This window comes from Macaca fascicularis, chromosome 8, assembly GCF_037993035.2.
Source record: "Macaca fascicularis isolate 582-1 chromosome 8, T2T-MFA8v1.1".
Lineage (NCBI taxonomy): Eukaryota > Metazoa > Chordata > Mammalia > Primates > Cercopithecidae > Macaca > Macaca fascicularis.
The window spans coordinates 137775911-137792348 of NC_088382.1; the positions used below are offsets into that span (position 1 = coordinate 137775911).

The 16438-nt window shown below is 46.5% G+C and overlaps 1 protein-coding gene across 1 annotated transcript in view; it reads left to right on the forward strand.

Moving 5' to 3' along the window:
• The window catches only part of LOC107130694 (uncharacterized), a 309505-nt gene extending 293635 nt beyond the window's left edge, over positions 1 to 15870 (forward strand). The window contains exon 15 of the mRNA XM_073999932.1: positions 12516 to 15870. The gene's annotated coding sequence lies outside the window, so the exon portion shown is untranslated. The remainder of the gene's footprint in view (positions 1 to 12515) is intronic.
• The last annotated feature ends 568 nt before the right edge of the window (positions 15871 to 16438 follow it).

Here is a 16438-nt window from a genome sequence, read left to right on the forward strand (position 1 = left end):
ACCAAGTCGTGTCAACAACTGAATGGCCGAAATACCCAAACTTGCCCATGCAAATGGGCTCGCGTGTCTCCTGGCAGCCCCCTTTGAAGGCTCTAGACTTATCTGTGAACTCCTTTTTTGAGAGGGTCTTTCCAACTAGTGGTTTGTTCTTTGACTCTGCTCATACCTTTCTTGCCAGAGAGTGAGAGTGAGAAGGAAGGGCTATTGCCTGAGCTTCTGCCCCTTCTGTGCAGTGAGGGTCAAGATCCTCAGCTAGTGTTTGAGGGGAACCGGTGTAGCCTGGGTCTCTCATTTTCTACCACCCAAGTTGCCACCTCTGTCGAGGTCCCACTCTAATTTGGGCAGCCACTAAGCAATATATTGAAATATACCTTGTTCATGGGTTTAAAGGATCAACTGGTAGGTGTGTCCATTAGCAAATCCCATGGAACCTTCCTTCAAAATATCTGCTCTTTTTACTCCCTACTTACCTTCACCACCAAGGACAGTTCAAACAAAGTTGTCACCACCTTTAGCCTGATTTACTGTAGGAGACTCCTAATCTATCTTCCTGTTTCTACTCTATCCTTCATCCCCCCATTGGCGGCCAGGGAATCCTTTAAAAATGTGAACCAAAGCATGGGACTAAACCACTCAAAATCTTCCCATGGCTCTCATCTCAGATTAAAATCCTAAGTGCCTTCTGTGTCCTCAGTGAACCCCAGGTGCACCCTTCCTCTGCCACTTTCCCCCCTTATTTATCCTACTTTCCACACTGTCCTCCTTGCTGTGGGCCAGACATATCTGAGACCAGTGTGGCTTCAGGGCTTTTGGACATACCATTTTCCTTTTCTGGAACACTCTCTCTTCCTTGCACATCTGCCTGGCTCTCTGCTTAGATGTCAACTCTCAGAGAGGCCTTTTCTGACCACTCCCTTTAAAAGAGTTTCCCCCGCCCCTCATTGCCTATCATTATCTGTAGTACTGATGACTTGTGGATGTTATTATAAATTTGGTTATTTTTTGCATCCTCCAGCAAAATGTAAGCCAAGTGAAGAATGAGGTATTGTTTTGTTCATCAAGGAATCCACAGAAACCAGAACATTCTGTAGCAGGTGATCACTAAATATTTGCTACACTACAAAAAGCCATTTTAGGTTAGAAATAAGGTATAGCTGACACAATTCTAAGCCTGATGTTTCTTGTGAACCTGCTAAATTGGCCCTGAAATCACTTCCCAGAAAGCTCTAGATATGTTATGAACAATGGGAGCAATGCTGGACCAGTGTTTGAGGTTCCAAAGCGAATACATTGAAAATGAAGCTACATGTGACCTGATGAACCTTCTTGCATTTGTTTAAAAATCCTCTTCATCATAATTAGTTCACACTCTGTTTTTCTTGCTTTGTTCCTAGGCACCAGACAAGTCATTCCAAATATGGGGTCTTGGTACCAGTCAGAATGAGGTTCCCATCTGTTCCCATTTGTTTAAAAACAAAATGGTCTTGTTCCTTGATATTCTTTCCAGTGAAAGATGGGATATATGACTTTTCCTTGAGTCTGTGCAGGCTTGTGACTGCTTTATGCAGCTCCTGCCTGGTTTTCTGAGCATACTTATTCCAAGGAAAGCACAGAGACTGTCAAGCCAAAGACGTCCCTGGTGGATGCTCTTGTCTGTAGCCTCAGCTGAGCTCCCGGCATCAGCCAAAAACCCTGAGAGCCGCCATCTTGGATGCACATGTAGGCCCTGTGCACTTTCAAAAGTCCATGACCCAGCTGACATCTGACCACAAGGGCATGAGAAACTCCAAGTGAGAACCACCCAGCCAAGCCCATCCCAAATTCTTGACCAAAAAAAAATCATGCAACATAAAACAATTATTGTTTTACAACACTGTTTTGCAGTAAATATGTAATCTGCAATAGTAATGAGAACCCCACCCTAACTCTTCCTCCTACGTACTAGGTAATCATGAGCAAAACCTTTTCTTAACACTCTGGGCATCAGATTTCTCATCTATAAGTTAAGAGTGATAACATATATTGATGTGGTTGTTGTTTTTAGCAAAAGCAAGTTTTGTCCAAAACCTAGCATGCTTCTCCACACAAACGATATTTTCTCAAATTTAAGATGCCTTCATTTGTATGACTCACACTTAATTCATGTGCACTGAGAAAGAAATGCTTCCAATTAAACTACTGCGTTACTGTATGCCACTGGTGGTAGGACACATACCTATTTTGGAGATGTTGAAATTTGAAAAAATATATGTCTTAGCATCTTTGATTTAAAGACTGGTTAACATAAGCACCTAGCTAAGCCCAGGCAAAATACAAGATCCCCAAGATTAGAGGTTGTGACGTGTAAGAGGGGACGTTAAAGCAAAGGTACCTTTGTATGAACGTCTCCAATCTGCCATTCCGTTTCATACAATAAAACACAAAGATTAGTACAGACATCCTTGTGGTCCAGACAGAAAGTGCCTTCCTTGTCAGCTGTCAAATGGTTAGAATTCAAATGACATCATGTCACAGTTATTTAGCCAAAATGTATTTTGCAAAAGGGATGAAGTCAGATCCCTAAATCTGGCTATGAGTCGATAAGTTGTTTCCAGCAGTAACTCATCCCTAGTAATAGTCCAAGCCCCGTTTCTCTTTGATTCTTGAGAATTTCCTTTTTTTAGGACTTGAACTAGTAGTTCCTTGAGTATTCCAGCCAATGGGCAGAAGGGGTCTAGGCAGTGGGCAAAAGGATGACACAGGGAGACCCAGGGCCACATCTAGTGGGACAGAAACATAAGCATCAGCTTCCTAGCAGGCTTGATGCTAAGTGTTCACATGGAGCTCTGCAGTTAGTACAGCTGCCCAGAGTGCTGCTATGCTAATCCTCATGTGAAAGGAAAACCCACTTCAGGACCAGAGAGGTTAAGTCTCTTCCCCAAAGTCACACAGCTGATTATGTCAACTTAGACCATCAGACACCAGAGCCTGTACTTATACCCATAGCACTATACTAACCAGAATGTTTGCAAAGACACAGAAATAGTTCATAAGAGGCTCCAACAAGCCCAAAGCTCAACCACAACAGCTGTCTTGTCAGCTTTACGTAAACAGAATTTCTTTTAATCCATACCATCTTACTTTGTTTAGTATGGGTTTTCCGATAAGGCCGTTCTGACCTCCTCCTCTTTCTGGTGAAAACCAAAGCATCCTTCAAGACCCAGCTCAAATGGGATAGCTTAACTCCTTGTTCCTACAGGGTGGCCCCTGGCTCCATTTGGCTCCAGCATATTGTCCCTGGGGCTGCAAGGCTGGCTGCCCTGGAATTGTTGGGAGTGGTTTCTGTTGATTACTCCTATTGGACTGGAAGTTCCTTGAGGTTCTAGAGTTAGACTGAGTTTGAATTCCATCTCTATGACTTACAGCTGTGTCCTTGGACAAATGTCTTAGCTTTCCTGAGCTTTAAGTTTCCTATCTACTTCTCAGAAATGTCATAATGCAGCGTCTTTGCTTAGATTGCACGGTCACTGCTCAGTATTGTTTACTGTTGTGATTGGCACTTGTGGAGCACCTTTGTGCATGATCTCAGTCTTCAACAGCCCTCTGAGGTAGGGGTTTCACTGCCACCCTCTTTTCACAGATGAGGAAACTGAGGTGAAACCTCTTGCCCATGGTTCCACAGCTCAGATGTGACAAAACTGGGCGGTAACTGTACCTTTTTAAACTCCCTTCCCTCGATGGAATCCCAGTGAAAGCCTCCGTAAACTGATTTCCAAGGATGTTTTGTCATGTATCAGTCTCTTTAGATGTGTTTTAATTCAGTTCTTAATTTTCCACTCATTTGTGTCTAGGTGACATTATCCTAGTTTGTAGGAAAACGATGCTGCAACCAGCTTTGTCTCTGTAAGCTGTAGTTGTTTACACATTTCTAGCGTCTGGCAATAATGTGTCCCTCCACCTGGCTCTTATGGGTGGCAGATTATTAACACCACAACTGCCCGTTTAGTTAATGAATCAAAAACATGGGTCACTCTCATTATTGGCCTTGAAAAGCTCAAGCAAACTCCTAAGTAAAACTAAGGGCCCAGCTCATTCTCCAACCCAAAGAATGCCAGGGCCACTCCTGCCATTTACTTTGAATGATTGACTCACCAAGATTTTTGCTGGTTTTCTGTGTTGCTGCACTCATTTTTTTTTTTTTTTTTTTTTTTGAGGTGGAGTCTCGCTCTGTCTCCCAGGCTAGAGAGCAGTGGAGAGATCTTGGCTCACTGCAACCTCCGCCTTCTGCCTCCCAGGTTCAAGCATTCTCCTGCCTCAACCTCCCGAGTAACTGGGATGACAGACATGTGCCACCATGCCCGGCTAATTTTTGTATTTTTAGTAGAGACAGAGTTTCACCATGTTGTCCAGGGTGGTCTCGAACTCCTGACCTCAAGTGATCTGCCCACCTCGGCCTACTAAAGTACTGGGATTACGGGCGTAAGCCACCGTGCCCAGCAGCTACTTGGTTTTTTCCCTCAAGACGTAACAGTGAAATTCTGCAAACAAAACAAAACAAGTTTGATTTTATTTGCCCGAGAATATTCTGAGTAAGCCGAACAAGATCCATTACTAAATCAAGCAGCCCCCTCAGCAAGGTAAGTGCCCTGTTTGGCAGAATGGTGGAAATCTTCCTGTCTAAGTGTGGATCTGGTGAAAGCGCATGGGCTCAGCCAGGGGCCAAGGTTCATTCACGGTCCCAGCTGCCAGTGCAGACTGCCAGTGAGAGACACACTCAGGGCTTCAGCAACGTCCTTGCTGGTTTACCTTCACCTTCAGCAGCACCAGAGGAGTTGGTCTTACCCGACGTGGAGAAAGATGTCGGTGCAGGGGTTGGGGGATGGAGCTAATATTATTGAAAGGCTACTTTGTGCCAAGCACTGAGCGAGGTTCCCCATTTGCAGGTATTCGGGGATTGTCTACCCACTTACTATTGTCAACTTCTAGTTTTTTTCCATTGTCTGCAGAGAAGATGCTGTGCATGACTTCAGTCCTTTGAAAATTATTGAGGTTATTTTATGGCTCAGTGTCCTGTGACGAATGTTGCACAGGCACCTGAAAAGAATGTGTCCTCTGCAGTTTGGGATGGAGTGTTCCATAAATATTAACTGTGAAAGGTCCAGTACTCAGCCTGGTATAGACTCACTGTTCAAGAAAAGCTTGTTCTTTCATTTATTGCCGTGATTACCAGATAAACCCACAAGCAAGACGCTATTTTGCTAGTTGTGTAGGCCAGTGGTTTCTGGAGAGAATGTAGTCTTCACTCTGCGGTGAGTTCAGAGGAGGAGAGAAGGAAAAAGTCCGCGTGGGTGAGAAGGCACTGCCAGGCCCTGACCCCAGGAGGCAGGTGCTGTGCCAGCTTGTCCTCCATGTGGCCCAAATAAGAAGAGAAGGCCAAGAACTCTAAACATATCGTCAAGGGAAAATGGCTTCAGGTTTGCTGGAGGGAGGGAAATTTACCCTTGGAAACGAGAGAAGCTATATTCGGTAAGACCCCTCCTCTTCAAGCACTCAGTCAAAACTGATCTGATCAGAGACCTACTGTCTTAGTCCATTTTGGCTGCTACAACAGAACACTGTAAGACTAAGTCAACTTCTCTCAGTTCTGGAGGCTTGGAAGTCCAAGATCAAGGTACTGACAGATTCTGTGTTTGGTGAAGGACCATTTCCTCGTTCATAAATGATTGCTTTTTTGCAGTGTCCTCATGTGAAGGAAAGGGCAGGAGAGCTCTCTGAGGTCGCTTTTATAATGGTACTAATCTCAATCATGAGGAGGGCTCCACTGTTGTGACCATCACCCCCCAATAATGGTACCAATCCCAATCATGAGGAGGACTCCACTGTCGTGACCATCACCCCCCAAAGGCCCCACCTCCCAATACCATTACCCTGGAGGTTAGAAGTTCAGCGTATGAATTTTGGGAGGACACACATGTTCGGTCTATAACTGGGACGCAAGGATTCAACATTGCCACTGCCCTTCTGGACTTTGCAGACCATGAGGGTGTACAGATGATTAAACACACAGTTATGCAGAGCAGGGTGGGGGGTCATAATTGGAAAAGTATGTCGAGATTAGAAGAAAATCGTTCTTTCTTTGTTTCTCCCTCTCTCTTTCTCTGTTACACACATTTGCAGACAAACCAAGAGGATTTCCACGGGGAAGCTGAAAGGGGAAAACAACAGGATCCTATCTATAAGCCTGTTAGAAACCGTTAGAGAGTGATTTCATGAAGAGTAAGGAACTTGGGAGTTCGCTAGGGCCTCAACCACTAGGATCAGAAATGCTTGGAACATTTTTTTGTACCATAAGCCCTTTCGGCAGACTAGAGAAGCTATGGACACCTTTTCAGAATAATGCTTTTAATAGCATGTAACAAAATCCTCGGATTTTATTTCAAAAGATTGCAGAGAAAACCAATTATGTTGAATTCAGTTCTATGCGTGGGCCTTCCCCTCCACCTCACTCCGTCTATGGGACAGGGACCTGGATGCTTATGGAGTAGTAGGGAGATATTTTGCAGATAAAGAAAAAAGTCTTTCCCAGGGCCAGCAGTTTTCTATATTGATGGAATTCGTTACCTCCAAGGAGGGCCTGACGGGAGGTTTTACTTTCACATAGGTTTGGGTAACTCCACAGAAGACTGTCTTTACCCGCCTTTGGTGAACTTACGGTTTCTGTTTCTTTTCTCAAAAGACTATGTGTCCAGACTTCCAGAGAGCAGACATATTGATGCAGTCGAATTGCCCACCTTTCACATTTCCCTTATTGTTCCATGGATGGAGTATAATAAATTGGCAATTAATGGAAGAGAAAAGGTAAAGCCTGACTTTGATGGGGGGCTGAGTCATCAGAGAATGTGTTTCTTACGGAGCCATCGGTCTCTTGTTAGGCTTTGGAATCCTCTTTGGGAGTTCACCAAACAGAGAGTGCAGCCCAGGAGGATAGGGGGCTGAGGAGAAGTCAGAGGTTCAGGGAGGACCCGTGTCATATTCTGGGAGATAGCAGGGTCTGTGGGTCCCGTGAGATCAGACACCAGTTATGAAGGAACTACTGGCAGACACTCTGCTCATTAATGTCACCCTCCATGCTCATTACCACCCTAGGACCTGGGGTCCCCACCATACCACTGAGACAACAGTTGCTGAGCATAGTTAATCCAAGATCATCCAGCGAGCAGCAGTGGAGCTAAGATCTGATTCCACTTAATCTAGGCTCCTAAATATATATATGTTTTTTTCTATTGCCACATGCCCAGCGGCCTCCCTGTGTCATGGAGGTCGTGGGTGCAGCTTGTGGGGTCAGGTTGCCGGGTTTCTATTCCAGCTCCTCTATTTAAATAGCTCGGTGATCCCAGGTCAGTTCCTGATCCTCCTCTGTAAAATGGGAATAATTTTTTCACCTTTCCCATGGACTTTCCTGGAGGATTAAAGGGAGAATGTGTCTAAAGCTCTGAGCACACGTGCCTGGCATGTGAGTGCTCCTTAAATGTTAGTTACTGTGATGATTATTAGCCCAGCAGGACAGGGAGGAGTGTTAGGTCCCTGGGGCGCGATCACTCCTCTGTTTACTCCTCAGATTGTCCCGGCCTGGCAGGCATTCATGAGTTTGTTTTTCCTGTCCCAAGGTTGCCCCGGTGCTCTGCAGTGACCGGCAGGGCTGAGATGATTATACAACCTGCACTCTCGGCCAAGTCCGGCACTGGTCCTAGCTGTTGGCTAAGCCTGTGCTGCTGTGGGTGAGGGAATCACTCCTCTCCAGCTGGCTTTCTCACGCTGGAGAAGCCTGACCTTTATTCAGAATCATCCTCCAGTGCCTGCATCACACAGCACCCTGGCTCACCTGCCCCTCCCCCAACATGTCCTTTACATTCTCATCTGGGGACATAATGGGGCTCCGGTGTCCCCAAGACAGCTGCTTCTCCCTTCTTCTTCATTCTTGATAACTCTCTGTTCTCCAGAGGTGCTGCTTAGACTCTAGAGGGATACATGAAAGGGCGGTAAGGTGACAAAGAAAACAGCTGGGTTCAATCCTGGCTGCATACTCAGTGTGGGACAGAACAACTGCTCTACCTTTAAAGTTATATATCAGGATAATATACAGTATTTCATTTATATATACATACATTTATAATAAGTAATACATTTTTGTAAAGTTGTGAGGATGGTAAAAGCTTAGCCCAGTGCCTGGCACCCACAGGTGCCAGCTGGCATCATTAGCAGTCATAGGAAAACTCAGGGTATGTCTCCATTCCAGGCTTTGTGGCCTGTGGGTCTCAGTGTCCCCGCTGTCCTGTGGGGTTGCTGAGAGCTGTCCTCATAAGGTTGTGAGGGTGGGAATATGAGAGGAGTTTGAGAAAGCCGAAGCCCACCAGGTCAACAACTGGACTGAGCTCTCCCCTTGTCCCCTGGGCCGTGTGCAAGCTTTGGGCCTGGTGGTGACACCTACCCCTCCATCCCACCGGGCGGACCCAGCTGACCCTCCCAGTGCAGGGGCTGGGAAGCTGCAAAGAACCCTTAAGCTCAGAATTTCCAGCTGTCAGCAAGTCCCCCTGCCGTGTCTCATTTATTTTTCTCTATCTCCTTTTCCATCTCCCCTTCCAGCACCTTCTGAAACTCTCTAGTCTTGTACTACCAACACACCAACCTTTGCTTAATTGTCACATCAGACAGATGGCCCAGGTGTCTCCAGCTCCCTGAAGCTCTTCCCTTCCCCTTCCCTGGGCAGGGGCCTCAGGCCTTCCTCTGACTGATCCAGCCCACCTCCCAGTGTCCATACTATTAGGTTGCAGATCGCAATTACTTTTGCACCAACCTAGTAACTTTTGCACAGCCAAGAGATCTTCTGCCATCTACTCAGTCTTCCCTCCTGCTCTCTGGGGCTTTATTTTTTCTGTTCTTTCTGTTTCTTGCTGCCCGTGGTGCCCCCACCTCCTGTGGCTGAAATTCTGCCCTCTCCTATCCTGCCCAGATGCCTCTTCCACCAAGCTTTCTCAACTGCCACATCTGGAATAATACTTGTATGCAACTTTAAGATCTCTCTTTCTTTTTTGATCTTTTCTTTTCTTTTCTTCTATTTTGGTTATTTGCTGCCATGTTCCTTAAAGAAAAGAGTCTACCCTCACAATGACTAAGCAGCTTGGATCATGGAAAGAGCTTGGGCTTCTCTCCACACTTCTGTTCTCCCATCAGTAAAATGGGGATAAGCATTGTAAATAACCAGCCCTCTTAAGAGTTTCTTTAAGGCTTGGCCGGGCACAGTGGCTCACGCCTGTAATCCCAGACCTTTAGGAGGCCAAGGCGGGTGGATCACCTGAGGTCAGGAGTTCAAGACCAGCCTGGCCAACATGATGAAACCCCATCTCTACTAAAAATACAAAAATTAGCCAGATATGGTGGCAGGTGCCTGTAGTCCCAGCTACTCCAGAGACTGAGACAGGAGAATCGCTTGAATCCAGCAGGCGGAGGTTGCAGTGAGCTGAGATCGCGCCATTGAACTCCAGCCTGTGGGACAAGAGCGAGACTTCAACTCAAAAAAAAAGAGTTGTTGTAAGGCTTGAAGGAGGCCTTTGGCATGAATATCACCTGCCTCAGGGCTCTGCACATTTTTTTCTTTTTTTGAGACAGAGTCTAGCCCTGTCACCCAGGCTGGAGTGCCACGGCGTCATCTCGGCTCACTGCAACCTCTGCCTCCCAGGTTCAAGCGATTCTCCTGCCTCAGCCTCCTAAGTAACTGGGATTACAGTCGCACACCACCATGCCCAGTTAATTTTTGTATTTTTAGTAGGCACGGGATTTTACCATGTTGGCCAAGGTGGTCTCAAACTTCTGACCTCAGGTGATCTGCCCGCCTTGGCCTCCCAAAGTGCTGGGATTACAGGTGTGAGCCACTGCGCCCTGCCAGCTCTGCACATTTTGAGGAACCAATGAATAAATGATTGAATGATTGAATGGATAAAGGCCTTTACTGTTCTACTTGAAGTTGTCAAAATGGATAGGTTTTTGCTATAGCCCTCACCACCCCTCCTAATGCCACATCAGCAGCATGGCATATGCACCTGCAAACCCAGACTCTGCATCAGGTTGCCAGGTCACCTAAATGACAGCTGTGAATTCTTCTAGAACAGGAGTCAGCAAACTAGGATCCACAAGTTAAATGCAGTCTACTGCCTGTTTTTGTACAGTTTGCACACTAACCATCCTTAGATGGTTGCTACATTTTAAAATGATTTTTACATAGAAAATGTTACATTTTTCAATGTAAATGTAAATTAAATGCAAATAGAAACATTTACATTTTTACATGTTTAAATTAAAAAATCACAGGAAGTATAATTTTATAGCATGAAAATTATAGGAAAATCTAACATTAGCATTTATAAATAAAGTTTTATTGGCACACAACTATGCTCATTCATTTATGTATTATCTACACAAGCTATAGTTGGTGTGTGCAGAGCTTTCACTCAATGATGGCACAGTTGAGTAGTTTCAACAGAGATAGGATGGCCCACAAAACCAAAATATTTACTACTTGGCCCATTACAAAAACATTTTGTGCTGATCCTTGGTCTATGAAACAGGAGCAATGACGAATACCTGCCCATCGTGTGTGGGTAAAATGTTAACATGCTTGATATCTAGTGGGCACTCAAGAAAGGTTTTTTCTTCTACTCTGTGTTCCTCCTTGTCTTCATTCCCTTTCACAGAGCGTTCTTTTATTTTGGGGTCCAAGCCATGTAAAACCATAAGAAAAAGGATAGCAGGGAGACTCTGAACCACTGCCATGCCCATACCCAGCCTCAAAACAGCAGAGCTGTGTTTGTCAGCTCCACCTTCCTGCTCCAGAGCCTCCCCCAGACCTCTCAGTCTATGGGACTGTTGGTGGACAGGCAGAGTTTAAATCCATTGCGTCTTTTGCATCTCTTGGTTCCAGACGTGGATGGGGCCAGCCCTGCATGGCCTGCCCCCGAGAGCGCTTTTATTAGTTTTATCTGTGGCTTGACAGCTTCCACTGCATCTTTTCTTGCTTTGGGCATTAAAACTTGGGTTGCTGTTGCGTAAAAGATTGCAGCTGCAGTTTGACTTGGCTGAAAATGAGATGCAGCCTCTGGGCTGAAATTGAGGGTCCTGATTCTGCTTTGAGAGATGGTATGGCACCCTGAAAAGAACCGAGATTTGGAATCTGGGCTGGAATCCCAGCTGTGCCCCTCACAAGTTCTAGGATTCATACCTTTTTCTTTTTCTGAAAAGTGGAGGTGATCCTTTTTCCTGGGGTGGGGGTGGGGTGTTGGCAGGGTTCTCCACCATGTAAGCTTGAGGGAGCAGGGTTTTGTCTTTTTCTGTACTGAAGCCCAGCTTCTAGAACAGTGCCTGGCCTGGAGTGAGCACTCAGCAAATACCTGCCTTAGAAAGGAGATTAAAAGATGTAGAGTTCCTGGCACACGATAGAATCTCATTAAGTGGTCACATTGCCATTGTCTGTACTTGACCAGGAATTGGCACACTATGGCCCACAGCCTGTTTTTGTAAAGTTTTATTGGAACATAGCGATGTCCATTTCTTTACATATTGTCTGTGGCTGCTTTCCTGCTGTAGTGGGGGAGTGGAATCGTGAGGCAGACCTGTGCCCTGCTGAGCCTAAAATATATACTGTCTGGCTCTTTACAGCAAAACTTTGTGGTTTCTGCTCTGAATGTCAGGGTGACCCTGTTTGAGGATGATCACGGATTTCATTTTCCCTTGTTTGTTAGTGTTGCGGTCAGTCACAGGTGAAAACAAGGAACCAGCTTGAGGTGCGCATTCTTGATGCTCTTTCTAAGATATTTATGGAGGCTTTTCTTTTCCATTCCAATTCCACCACACTCTTTCGGCATGGTCAGAACTGGCTTCTTTGTGCCCTCCAGATCTCATATGTAAGATGGTGTTACTTTCATTTCTATGTAAAAAGAAACTCAACCCACCTGTCAATTGCTGGTATATGCATTAGGGATTAACCATGAGTCCTGCAACAAGTAGGCTCGGGGCACAGAGGACATGAGTTAAGATAAAAAAGAAAACCAACCAGGTGCAACTGTGCTTTGTAATATTATAGAATAGAATGCTGGTGGGGTACAGGAAGGAGTCCACTGTGTTTGTGGGGCACAGGGTACATAAGATTCTGATTTACTTTTCCATCATGGTGAATGGCATGATCTTAGACACCTTAGTTAGCTTTATTCAAACTCAGTTTTCCAATCTGTAAAATGGCAACATTCACTATATGTTGTCAATCTCTTTGATGGACAGGGCCCACAGTTAGGAGCCTCCCGAGACCCTGGTGTCTAGAGCGGTGAAGGAGAGCTTTCTGGAATGAGTGAACATGTGTCAGATGCTCTAAGGTCCTCATTAGAAGGGTGCCCTGTCCCCTGTACCAGCTGAGCAAGGTGGGTGGGCCACCATCCTGCTGCCATTTTATAGTCAGTGGATCTTTTTTTTCTTTTTCTCTTTCTCTCCAGAAGGACAGAATAATGGGCTCCAGATTCGCAAGCCCCACCAAGAGGATCACCCCAGGAACCCTTGGAGGCTGAGGAATTCACTGAGGCTAGTGCATCTCGAGACTCAGGATGAAGACCCAACTTGGGGCTGTCAAAGGTGCAGCCTGCCAGCTGAGACCTCCAAGGGTCGAGCCCGGGCCCCTTTGCCTTGTTCATGGCTTAGGCCAGTGCTTAGCATATAGTAAACAACTTATAAATGTTTATGAGAGGATGTGTGGGGGGTCATCCCTTCGGAATGGCACACTGTCCATTATCATTGTCCTCAGAGGCTCCAGCCTCAGGTGCTTCTTAAACTTCGATGGGAATGATGGCAGCAGGTGGGTCCAGGGCTCAGCACGAGAGCTCACAGCAGGCTGTGCTCCACCCCATGCAGGCCCCCAGTCTTGCCATGTTTCCTCTGCCTCACCAGGCTGGCCTAGAAACTGCTTCCAACTGAAGCCAGCCAACATGCCTGCCCCTAACCACACCTGCAACTCTAGGGTCACCGTTAGTCTAGATTAGGGGCCCTTAAACTGTAGCCTTTGCCAGGCATGGTGGCTCATGCCTGTAATCCCAGAACTTTAGGAGGCCGAGGCGGGTGGATCACTTGAGGTAGGAAGTTCGAGACCAGCCTGGCCAACATGGCGAAACCCCGTCTCTACTAAAAATACAAAAATTCACCAGACATGGTAGCGCACACCTGTAATCCCACCTACTTGGAAGACTGAGGCAAGAGAATCGCTTGAACCTAGGAGGTGGAGGCTGCAGGGAGCTGAGATCACACCACTGAACTCCAGCCTGGGCAACAGAGTGAGACTCCCTCTTCAAACAAACAAACAAACAAACAAACAAACAAAGAAACACTACAGCCTTTGGGCTAAATCTGGTCAGTGTTCTGTGCTTGTAAGAACTCTGAGTTAAGAACAATTTTTACGTCTCTCTAAAGGGTTGAAGAATACAAAAAGAATATTTAACAGAGACCATCTGGCTAGCAAAGCCTAAAATATTGACCCTCTGGTCCTTTACAGAAAAGGTGTGCCGGTCACTGGACTGGGCAGTGCCGACCGCACCCCGGGCTCCCTGTGAAAATTTCAACCATACACACTCATCTCCTTTCTCTTATCAACACTGAGGCAGGTGAGATTATCATTCCTTGTAAACATGGAGAAACTAAGGCACAGAGAGGCTTAACTCATTTACCTGAGAATCTATTAAGTAACAGAGCCAGGGTTCCAACCCAGGCAGTCTAGCTTCAGAGTCCATACCTCCTAGCTGCACTCTGGGCCATCAGCGTAGGGACGAGCTTCAGACAAGAACTCCCCTCTTAGTTTCCGCCCTATCCTGCCCCACAGCCAGTGGACAGGCATTTTGCACCCCAGCCTCCCCCAGCCAGCTCCTCCTCAGAGATTTCCTGCAGGGACTTAGACGGGGCTCTGGGACCATCCTCCTTTTCTGCCCCACCCGGCACCTGGAACTCTGCTTGATCCTGCTCCCTCTAAGGCTGGACACGTCTCCATGAGCCAGGCCTGAAGTTGTTCCCCTCTCTGGACCTCAGGACCTCCCTTCCTAGGAGCAATTCCTGTATCCCCTATCCTCTCTGCCTTCCCCTCTTCCCACCATGTCCTTCCAATAAGGGGCTGGATTTGTAGTGTGCAGCCTTGGGAACAGGGTTGGGCTCAGGGATTGGGAGCAGAGGCCCAGGGCTCTGACTGACCCTCTGTCATCCCCAGGAGGAGAAGCTGCTGTATTTAGAGTGTCACAAAGAATAGTGTTGGAGGCTTCAGAAACCATGGGAGATTCTGAACTTCTAGGCTAAGCAGATGGGATGGTGTCTCTGTGATCAACAGGCCTGGTAGAGGGAGGCAGGAGGGGGTGAGAATGGAAAGACAGCTGCCAAGGGGAACAGAGAGCTTTTCAAGTCACCGTTGTCCCCTCCCCACCTCACCATCAGGGCTAAGACTAAACCTAACCATCCGGTTGCAGCCCCTCGGCCCTGGGGATGGAGATTAGTGTGCATAGAATGAAGGTACAGAGGCCATGTTCTGGCTGTGTGACCTTGCACAGGTTGCATAACACTCTGTGCCTCACTTTACTCATTTTTAAAATGATGAAGATGATAACTACCTGGCAGGGTCTTATATTAGAGATAATACGGTTCCCAGCACTTTGTAAGCACTCGGTGTGAAATTGTCTTCTGCTGCTTCCCTTATCAGTCCACCCCTCCTCTGCAGAGGTTTCCTCCATGCTGAGCAAGCTGGCAGTAACTAAGGCCCTGCTGGGCGCATCCCTAGTGCCTTCTGCCCAGGCCTCGGGACCCCCAGGGATCCTGGCCCTTGTGGACAGGGACTTTTGTGCTCTCCTTCACTGTTACCAGCAAGAGTGAGTCCTGCACTGAATTTCCATGGGATCATTGTTTGCTAACATTTGTGTGTGAGTTACCGTCTAGAAAGCAGCTTTTCTGGCCTTTTCCCGTTAATTTCACGAAAGTTATCTTCCTTTGCCGTTACTGCAGTCCTGTGAGAGGTTCATTACCCCATTTTACAAACAACTAATGCTCCCAGATGAAGTGACTCCCCCGGGGTCGCCTAGCTAAGCAGTGGAGAGTGGGTCTCCCACCCGGCCCTCTCACTGTGAGTCCTGTTCTCCGCGTCATTGCATGTGGCGACATGTGGGTCACGTTTTCACACATCCCTGGCTGATATGGAATGGTGAGCTTCTCCTGGGTCTTCCGAGGAGGGATGCTTTCAGGGGTGTTTTGGAATGAAGGCAGTGGAGGCCAAGAGACCTCTAGGTCAAAGCCAGGCAGGAGGGTCCTCTCAGGGACCCAGCCAACAAGTTGCATTTCTCCCTCAGAGGCTTGAAGAGGCAGAACACCCGAGAGGAGTCTGGGGCCACCACCCAGCATCACTGGGAAAACGGCAGCAGGAAATGTCCTCTCACCTGCGTGCTCCACCTCTGTCCACGCCTTCCCTCCTTCTGGAAGCCTTGCCTGACCACTGGCCTGCCCCTTCTATGGGAATCGCTGCTGACCTTGCAGCTCACTGTAGACTTATATGTATGCAGAAATATAATTTTAATTACTTTTGTATTGCTCCAAGAGTGATACCGAATCACAACAGAAAATTTAAATAAACAAACTAGCCAAATTAATACAAGCAATCACCCCAGTCAAATACACCCAGCTCACATTTTGATGTAAAATCTTCCAGTACATTTCCTATGTACATATATATTTTTAGGAAGGAGATTATATTTTACATGCTGTTTTCTAAAACGTTCTTTTAAAACTGTGTCATAAACATTTTTCCTTATAATTAAATCGTCTTCTACAACGAAATTTGCTAATGAATTTTTTTTTTTTTTTTATCATGGTCACTGTTGTGTTATGTATATCTTAGTTTAGCATCCTCAGTTACATTGTAAGCATTTTAAGGACTCAGTTTCCCCAGCCAGCCTCAGGGTGGGTTTGTTCATTGATTGATGGCTGTGTGGGGTGCAGGAGGGAAGTAGAAAGTGAGTGAGATTTGGGTAAGCAAAACTGGGTTTAAATGCTGAGTTTGCAAATTCCATAAATTTCTGCTTCCCTCCCTCCCTCCCTCCCTCCCTTCCTTCCTTCCTTCTTCCAGCCTTCCTTCCTCGCTCCCTCCATTCCTCCCTCCCTTCCTTCCCTCCTTGCTGAAACAAATGCCTTGTTAGATATTTTATATACTCATGTAAATATGCACTCATTTAAATATCATGTGGGCACCTCCTCTGAGTGGCCCTGAGCTTGGTTCTGGGGATGTGGCACTGCACAAGAGAAACCAGGTCTCTTCTCTCATGGAGCTTGATGCATCCAGTTGGGGGCACAGACCCAAATCAAGCCAACAGACAAAACCTAAGCAGGCCACTAACTTGTGTTTAAG